At 38.1% G+C, this 10,211-nt stretch overlaps 1 long non-coding RNA gene across 1 annotated transcript; it reads right to left on the reverse strand.

Moving 5' to 3' along the window:
• Positions 1-1,095: 1,095 nt before the first annotated feature.
• LOC116444809 lies at positions 1,096-10,177 on the reverse strand. The gene is made up of 3 exons (XR_004240531.1): positions 9,788-10,177; positions 9,157-9,248; positions 1,096-4,359 (listed from the first exon to the last, which is right to left on the reverse strand). It is a non-coding gene; the product is annotated as an uncharacterized LOC116444809 (long non-coding RNA).
• Positions 10,178-10,211: the final 34 nt, after the last annotated feature.

Here is a 10,211-nt window from a genome sequence, read left to right on the forward strand (position 1 = left end):
CAACTAGATTTGCCTTTGGGTTGTATTGGAGAAGACAAGGTACTTGTTAAAGATTTAAATACACAACAAAACCTGCTTGCAGGGAAGTCTGCTCCAAAGGAGCCAGCCAGCAATAATGCTCTCTGAAATAGGGGGTTGAAATTCAGCTGGCTCCACGTAGCATAGCATCACCAAGGTCTGAGTTCCTAAGTAGATGTGGCCTGGTTAGATCTGAGAGTTGATGGTGACTGTCACATCACACTTCCAGGTTTCTATAACTTAGACTAAACTCCTTGACATGTCACTTTGTAAGACAAGGATCCCAACTTCTACTGATCCATAAGACCTAAGTGAATTCTACTGTGTTATGTTTAAGGATCCACACGAGACCATTGTAAACTTGTGAGCTGGTCTGTAAGCTGAGGGGCTTTGTACACTATTTGCATATACATCCTGCAAGCAGGTAGGCAGCTGCAGATTCTGCCCCATGCTAACACGGCAGAACTGTTTAGCAACATTGTTGTGGTTTAACCCGAGCCAGCAGCCAAGCCCCAGGCAGCCACTCGCTCACTCCCCCAACAGTAGGATTGGGGACAAAATCAGGAGGGTAAAAGGTAAAGAATTTGTGGGTTGAGATTAAGACAGTGTAACAGGGAAAGCAGAAGCTGCACACACAAGCAAATCAAATCAAGGAATTAATTCATTGCTTCCCATGGGCAGGCAGGTGTGGAGCCATCTCCAGGAGAGCAGGGCCCCATCATGCATAATGGTTACTTGGGAAGACAAACACCATCACTCCAAATATCCTCCCCTTCCTCCTTCTTCTCCCACTTTATATACTGACCATGATGTCATGTGGTGTGGGAATGTCCCTTTGGTCAATTGGGGTCACCTGTCCAGGCTGTGTCTCCTCCCAGCCTCCCATGCACCCCCAACTTCCTCACCAGTGTGGCAAAATGAAAAGCAAAAAAAGCTTTGGCTGTGTGTAAGCCCTGCTCAGAAATAACAAGAACATCTCTATGTTATCAACTCTGTTCAGCACAGATCCAAAACAAAGCCCCATGCCAGCCGCTGTGAAGAAAATTAACTCTACCCCAGCCAAAAACAGCACAAACATTTATTCTTAAATGAACATTAAGCATTTCCAACCTGTGACTTCTCTCATTTTCTTGCAGTGTTGTTTTGGCTTCAGAGCCAAATGTTCAACATTAGTTCAGTTAAATTCTGTGATGCAGAGCATCAGAAAGAAACAAATAGGGCAAGGTCCTATTTTTTTTTTTTCCTGAAAATTATGTCTTTGTAATTCAATAATTTCAAAAGGAATCATAAAGAGTGGAAGCAAAAAACTACTTCATCCAAACTACATTATGTGGTTGTGGCAAAACAACTTGTATCTCTAACCATGAGAAAACCCATCCTTTAAATACAACGTCTGTATTTTTATGGGATTCTGCTTGATCCAATACCTCTTCTTAGAAAAGAACTTTCAGAGAAAAAACTTATTTATGTATGTCTGTGGGTGTATGTATGTAGTTTTGAAAGGAAATGGGCTATGTATCTTATCTATGATGAAACAGATGTCATTTTTGTTGATGCTGCAGCAATTCGAATTACTGCATTTACTGAGAAAATTCCCTGTCATGTTTCAGGCTGTGCCTATAAGAACTCAGCGCTTTCCCACTTGTTTTAGTGAGTTACAAACGAGTGTGGCCAACGCTTACTTAGGATCACATGATTCTTCAGATCTATTGACACTAGAAGTACTTTACTGATACAGAAACCTCAAGACTATCCATCAGTGAATTACACCCAGTGAAAATGAAGTTATGCTAGCAGAGCTCTGCTTGCTAGCAAGATAGTCCCACAAGTTACACAGTCCTACAAATAGAATAACTAATCCTGGTAAAAGTCAGTGTGACTGCAGATATACGTGGTGTTTTATTAGCATCTTCAAGGGATCATGCATTATGCTGACGTGGTCACGTCAGAAGAAATCTGGTTTAGGTTTAGCCACAGAGGACACTGATATAAGTTCTTATTTTTAATTGCCAATAGGTTAGGAAGACATCTCCAAAAAAGACAAAAAATAAGGTGGTAAGAACATTTACTCTTGTTTAAGATATTAGAAGTCATAGCTTCTGAAGGATTTGGGTAGAATGCTTATGAGGACATGCTGCTGAGGCTGGGATTCTTTCCATGACCAGGGAAGAGGAAAGGAGGGGGGCTGGATTTGAATACTTAAGTACCTCTCTGTACTCCTATTGCTTCAAAAAGAAAAACAATGTGCTTCTTCACTTTGTTAGCTGTTAGGTTATCCATGTTTGTATCTTCCTGAATTGAGTTGTGAGTACGTTGTGTACAAAATCTATGCAAAAATAAGTATGCATTTATCAAAAATACATGAGGGCACACAGGCATTTTTTCTCCTGTGCATTTCACCCCCAGTAACATTACCATCCAGCAGCAGACCTTTATACAACCCAGGCCCCTGTATCTAAACAAATCCACAAGGACCTTTCTGGAATTCATGACAGGACTTAGGTTCAACACAGACATTAGCTACTACTACATTCTTTTGTCTACAACATTAGCACTAATATCAGCATTAATCCAGCGTTGCCTAATCTTAAAAGGCCTCACTCTAGTGGAAGAAACTCCTTTTTCTTGCTTCAGAAGCATGGAATATTTAACGTTTCAGAGAACCATTGAGCTAAGGACATGAATGCAGTTGAGAAGAATTACACTGAAAAGTAATGTGAAAAGGAAATGCAAGAAAGTGCATGCAGCAGACTGAGAAAGGGACCAGATTGCAGAGGAATATGTACTGGAGAGTAGGCAGAGAGAGAAAAAATAAAACATGTAAATTGGGATTGTGAAATAAGGAATAGCAAAGCAGCTGCTATCAAAGAGAAATTGTACTGTGACCAAAATCACTTCAATACAATTATGCATGGATGAAAATATTTAGTCTTTTCTAGCATTTATTCTCCTGTGTGAGCAATTGCTGGAGCACTAAGAATGGCACATATTTAATGAAAATAGGTAAAGGGATAAGATTTAGTCTGTAAAATTCATGGACCTTATGATGATGATGATGAAAATTAGCACCTAAGAACTGGTTTTTCAGTGTTCAAAACCAGATATAGCATAATTTCCAAAAGGACTTGATATGACACACAGTCTAGTAAACAGACTTTAAGTACTCTAATCCTATTTCTGGAAAAGAAGGGCCACATAAAAAGCAAATAGTATGATGCTTTTGAATTCTACTTGATGGAGAAGCCAGGTCCCTGTGGTCAGTGCTGTGTTCCTGCTAGATTACAGCTTCCAAAAGGAAGTCCTAGCTCAAGTAAGAGTTACGAATGCAGGCAAATGTAGGTCATGGCTATGATTCATATTTGTACTGGAAACTACAAAGATGCAAAGTAGATGTCTTGATGAGCAGATCTAAGGCCCAGTGCTGCAAAGGTTTGGATTTCAAAGGTTTGGATATAGTGTATCCCTGAGATGACTGTGAAAGAGTCACTTTCTGGTATCTGCAGACTTGTGTTGCTTCCTGTACACTGGATAAGGCAGTCATGTCTCTATTCTGAGTGGGTTCCATTCACTGAACCAGAAGAAAGCCCATCAAAAATTATCAGATTTCACCTTGTAGCCATGTGATCACTTAGACATGATGCAAAGGTAGCGGCAGAAACCTGCAGCAAGGATGTCTTGGGAAAAGTCAGACCATCTCAATCAGCAACATGCAAGGCTGATGAGAAGTTTCACCCTCAACACAGAATTATACACTACTGAAATAAGTTATGCTCTATTATTGTGTACAGTCTACACCAGAAAACAAAAATGGACTTATTTGCAACATTTAGTTTTTTAGCAAACAATATGTCATAAGCAGTCATTGGGGTTTTTTCCCGGATTATTTTACTTCATAAGAGTGTAGAAAATACTTTTTTTTATTGTTATGTTCTGTCATACTTGTTTAACTTGTCAAAACATTGTTTTCTTGAAAAATGAAGCAAAAGTCATTTTTTTCACAGATAATAACTCTAAAGTATAATACTATATCTATTAGATGCAAGCCCATCAAAGTCCATATACTTCTCCTCCGTCATATTCCCCACTCTAACAGCAATATTGCGAGATAGTCCTAACCAGGTCAATCAACCAACACGCCCCTTTCTCAGAAAAAACCGGCTACAGCTCATTAATTAAAATTACATTTAAACAACTGACGTACTGCCATCTAGTGCTTCCTGAAGGCACGGCGAGACAGAGAGGTGGACTCGTTTCAGTAGTCGTGGATATCCAGGATTGGCCTATTGCAAACCAGCTGTTAAAATCATCGATTTCCTGTAGTCATGCTCATTGTGAGCTTACCTAAGAACAGTAATTGGGAGCAGTTTGCATTGTGAAAAGTGACATAGTATGCTGAAGGCATCAATCTGAATATTTACTGTTTCATATGCATATAAACAAGAAAAGAGGAACAGTATTTGCAAAGTCTATATTGCTTGAGGGAACTTTCAGTGAAAATGAAAAATGCTGTAGACTGGGAAAAAGCAAGTGGGATATACCCCACACATTGTACAGATTCTTTTGTTGTACAAAGAGGCAATAAATTCAAAGACATTAAAATATTAACATGTTATATTCAGGGAGGCATAGCAATAACAATCACATAGGTCTAGTTACTGCACACAATTTTGCAGAGAGATTGTTCATAGAAAGTGAAAAGCGTATCATGCTGCTGTTCCAGAAATTGAGTAAATCTTCATTTAGAATAACCCTTTCTGTGTGTGTAAGGAAGACTAGAAGTACTGCAAACTTGTTGTTTAATAAAATAGCTCAGGATCAGTACTTGTAACTAGAAAATCTATTAAAATTGGACTCACAGTAAACAGAAAAAAATGAAGGGAAAATTTAAATCAAAGGTAAAAGTATGAAAAGGTTTATTCCAATAATTCTGGTACAAGCAGGTGCTCATAGAATGAGTAGTTTATTATTGTGTTCCTGGAGTAGAATTTTTACTGGTATCAAGGACAGTCCTTTGCCAATATTTCTATGCAAAAGAATATTGGGATCCGGACTAATATACTGAGGTAAAAAAAAAAATAGGTAACTTCAGAACTTAAAATTTTCAAGAGAGTATTTGTTGGAATATTAATATTTAACAATACAGCCCAAAAAGTTAGTTTACACGAACTAGTTCTTGACAAGTTCATTTTAAGATTTTCAGACAAACTAATCAGAAAACTGAGAAAAAAGTGGGGGGGGGGGGGGGGGGGCCGGGGGGGGGGGGCGGGGGGGGGGCGGGGGAAGCCACCTAATTTTTCCCTGAAATTTCATCGTCTGTCTTTACTTCAATTTTATCAGTAGTTTTCCTGAAGTAATTATCTTAAATATTCCCCTTTTTTAATGAAAATCATCATAGAAAATATATACTCTAAACTCAAATACTTTCAGGAAAACCTCTGTGTGTCCCTTTATATAGTTCAAATAAATGCTTGTCATATTGTGACAGCCTTATAACAGAATGTAAACAGAACTGTGATTTTGAAAAATCGGAAGAAAGTGAAAAAAATTACTCTGCAGAGGGAGTACTCTTCACTCTCCAAATTAGGTATTTTCTTAAGTGTTAAACCATTTAAAACTCAAACTCATCTTTAGCACAAAGTAAGATACATTGTGATACTTAATTCTGAACTTTTATACCTCTAATGTGTATTTCTAAAAATAGATATGAAATTGAAAAGTTGTATCCTTTCTTTAACCTCCATTTATTTGCTTTTTACTATATCTGGGAAATCAGTAAAATTTTAAAAAGTAGACAAGAGTGTCCATTCTGTTTTTCACACTTTTTCTCTTTGCTATTATTTTGCTCTTTGTCTCATCTGCATAAAGCAGTCAAAAATCTCTCTCTACAGCTGTATTATCTACCTGTTTTCATCAGTCCTATCTCTAGACTTCATTATGGACATGTAAGATGTTTTGCCAAATGATTTGTAGTAATAGATTAGCTGAAGTAACCCATGGCCACAGTTAAGCCTCCAGCATTCAAACTTGTACATTAATTGGTGAAAGGCTGAAAGAGTTTTTATCAATACCAGTGATGCATTCTTCTCTTTTCAATAGCTTGTGTTTAACGGCCACAGAATTCTTAATGGGCATTTTACTTATGAAGCAAAAGCTGCATAGCAAGTGGCAGTTTTTGATTACATGATTACCATGTATAAATAGCCCTTTGCTGCTCAACACAAAAGTTTACGCTTGCATGATGTGAAAATCTGAAACCATACATGGCGTGAAATGTTTCTTTGTATTAAACATATTCAGCAGTGAACTGATTTTTTTAACCTCCACGGGATTTAAAAAACTTACAGAAGCTTGAAATAAAATGAGTACTTCTGAAGTGACTGTAATGTTAGGCTGGAACACAGACTGCACTTACTGCAGTATGGCTTTCAGGACTATTACAACCAATTTGTGCAAATTTCCACTGTTATTTTTACCTTTTCACTTCCCATTTGTATTTTTAGTAATGCTGGGATCTGTCACAATCCCATATTCTCAGAGCAGAGACTGTATTCTTTACATAGAGCTAAATACAGTTTAAGCACTAATTGTAGTATGAAACAGAAACAGTAATAATAATTATATCTTATAGTTGAATGTGAAAAAGTTTGTGAGCCAAATCCTGTTTCCATTCATGCCAATTTTTAAATGAAACTGAGGGGAAGAAAAGTAGATATTACGCCTCTTTGTGAGGATACAATTGTGACAGATAGTCCCCAAATATTGTAATTATTACTGGTATGGCAAAGGTAATGCCTAAGTAGAGCATTTGCTCCTGTGTATCTAATGTCTAAGCAGAGCTTTCCCTAAGGGCAGCATAGCATTGTTGGGCCACACCACATCTTTTTATCTTACCCTTATCGGATACCTTCTGATTACTGAATGACTTGCAGTGGAAATAATTTAAGAATAGACTTTTTTAGACTATCCAGCATTAGAGCATCCTTCAGGAGCCAGACTTTCAAGTTTCTGTACACTGAAGTGACAGTGTCTGCAAAATTTGATGGAAGATGGAACAGGAATTGAGAAGAAGAGAATCTTACTTTATTAAAACCTATCTACAGCACTAAAAGCTCTCACTATAAAAAAATACTGTGAATCTAGTAATTAAAATGATGTATCAAAACCAAAACAAAGGTTGGGTGATCTAGTAGAACAAGAGTGGACTACTACTGTAAGGATTACATACATGTTTTAGGTAAACCAGTTGAAACTGGCAGTCACATACTTCTAAATATGTTAACTGATGTTGTATACAGTAAGTATTTACACACTTAAAATATTTAAACTTGTAATTTTTTCTCTAACTGCGCTCTTCAGTAATCCATTGAGAACTCTTCATTTTCCATTCAGTAGAAACAAGGTTTACAATTATATATAAAATCATACCTATTCAAATGAGTGCTAATAAATGTAAACTTACTGTGACCTTAAGATTCTAAAATTCTAGTTAGCAGAATTTGTTCTTTTGATTTTATCTTAAACACTTGTGTAATGGCATGTCTCTCACACACTGCATATATGTATTCAAGACATTGGATAGAGGTGTTTTGTAAGTATACCGCACTTTGTAGTAATGGATTATACAGTAGACCAAATTTCTAAATCTCCTAATAAACAGAGATTATTAGAAAATTATCTTTGAACAAGCACAGAGAAATAGCAACTACTTAGCAGCAATTGTGTTCACTTTTTAAATAGCACTGTGCTGATATAACGTATTACATATCTGAAGAAAAAGGCTAAAAGCAAGATTACAGCTAGCCTATAGTATTTTATAGACAGGCAGCAGAAGGAGGAGTACTTCCACAACCTTTATTATTATGCTGATGAAGAAAGGTAGTTACTTAAACTTATGTATCTGAGTGATGAATCAAATTCCTGACTTTAGCTTTCTTGGTTTGTAACACTGTGAACAACTATTCTAAATTGCTTCATTTTTTTTTCTTTAAATGTCCTTCTCCTCTACTGTTTCCCCTCAAATATCATCATTGCCAAATTCAGAATCCAAACTCCCCTGATTAAAGGACAAAAAGGTGCCTGCATTCATGTAAGGAAGCCAACAAAATGTGAGGAAATGAGACATAAATGTGCTGTTGGTCATAAATGAAAACAATAGTAGCTAAGCAACATGAGGTGATATGTGAATTTTTGTGAAAGACTTCTTTTTATTTGTGGGGTTTTTTTGTTAATTCTTTTAAAAAATTAATGCTATTTTAATTATTTTTTTTAATAGACGGGTATGAAATATTTTTAATCAATATAAATGTATTTATAGTAAAAAAAATATCCTAGCCATCGTCATTAGCTGGCACTGTTATTAGCTGCTTGTCTGTGGGACTAGGTACAACATACTACACACTAGCACTTCTGGTTTTTCCAGAACAGACACAGCTGCTCCTTGCAAAACAAACAGAAGGTAAAGACTTCATGCTTTTTAGGCTGAGGAAAAGCTCAGGCAAAGGCCCTGTGCAGGTAAGTTGTATAGTCATACAAAGGAACGGGAAGTTCTGGCAGTCACACAGCATCTTCATAAAAATTTCACAATCAAGTCACAGACTGATCTATTGAACCACCCTGAATAACTCTGATGATTATTAGATCTGTGTAGGTGTCAAGCACACCTGCTAAGGTACCTACTTGGCAAGGCAGAACACCTTACAAAAGTAATGCTAATTACTTGAACAGCACCCAGCAAATTGTGGCCTCACTTCACTGTCACTGAAGACTTTTGTCCTCTGCTTGCTGATCAGTGGGATTTGTGTTCTTGTCAGAAATGAAAAAAAAAAGAGGAAGCACAATAAGGAGGAGGAAAAAGGAACATTTAGGTGGAGAAACTGGAATAGAGCATGCTCTTATCACAGGAGTTGGACTTTATCTTAGTCAAACCAGCAAGTTTAAGGCTTCTTTTTAATTTAAGACAGTTGTCTAGTTCATTAAATGTGCTTATCTGTATAAAACAAGAACAAATGAATGCAAGTGATGAATGTAAATGTTCTGGATGGGAGGTTTCAGTTGAGTATTTTTTCTAGAAAAAGATAGCCAAGAAAAGTCACAGAAACTAAGATAAAAAACTTGGAACTTCTTTGAAGCAGCTCATACCTCAAGAGCAGTTTTCACCCCTTGGCACTTCGACATGTTTTCAAGAGCGGTAGAGTCACTGCAGCTGTTCAGGGTGACAGTCCTGGCTTCTCCTAAATAATACACATTGAACAATTACAACCTGGAGAGGATACAATCTTGCTTGTCTTTCAGACCCCAGTTACAGCTTTGATCCTCTTCAGAGTCCTCACTAGCATTAGCTGAAGGTTAAGGGATGTTCATACAGAACAAACAGAAGGTTAAGAAACATTAGCAGATGAACAGAGCACACAACAGGTAATAAATATGATGCTTTGGAAATTCATACTTTGCACATGCTTGAGCACTGTGTCATTCTGATCCTTCCCCCTTCAGAAAGGTTATAGCTGAAAAATATCAGAGGCTAACAAAGATTGCCCAAGAATAACTAATCACAACTAAGTGGTTGAGGAGTATCCAGAATACACACGGCTGTCAATGTCAGTAAGATAGAGATCCATAAAGTGAGTAGTCTGGACACTGTGAGTGGCCACACTCTGTCTCAGTGTGATCACAAAGGGTTAAAAAATTAAATTAGCAATGACACATTTTAAAGAAAACGTGTTTCTTCACAAAATATACAACTGAGCCAGAAATATCTTAGAAAACTTACAAAGTGCCTAATGCATGCTAGAACTTTTCGTGATTTGAAGGGGCAACCCGGTCCACTGGAAACAGTAACTAGCTGCATAGACTCCATCCTTTCTTCAAGAAGTCCCTGCAAGACCAATTGGGGATGGGAAAATACTCTGCACTACAAGCTGACAGCAACACTACGCTGCCTTTACCCCCACACTTTGGCCAACCATCTGCTGCTGGGGTACTTTCGCCTCCCAGCGCTGCCTCCCGAGACACGGCCCCGCAAGGACGCCAGCCCGGAGCCTGCTGTAAGTGGTCTTCGTTTTGAATTCAGTCGCGGGCTGCCGAGAGAGCAGCACCGAGCATGGCCCCGGGAGAGCGCGGCACCCGAGGGCGGGCGGGGGGCACGGAGCTGTGCCCGGGCGGCGGGCCGGGGGCGGGGGCTGAGGCGGAGGCGG

This window comes from Corvus moneduloides, chromosome 5, assembly GCF_009650955.1.
Source record: "Corvus moneduloides isolate bCorMon1 chromosome 5, bCorMon1.pri, whole genome shotgun sequence".
NCBI classification, from domain to species: domain Eukaryota; kingdom Metazoa; phylum Chordata; class Aves; order Passeriformes; family Corvidae; genus Corvus; species Corvus moneduloides.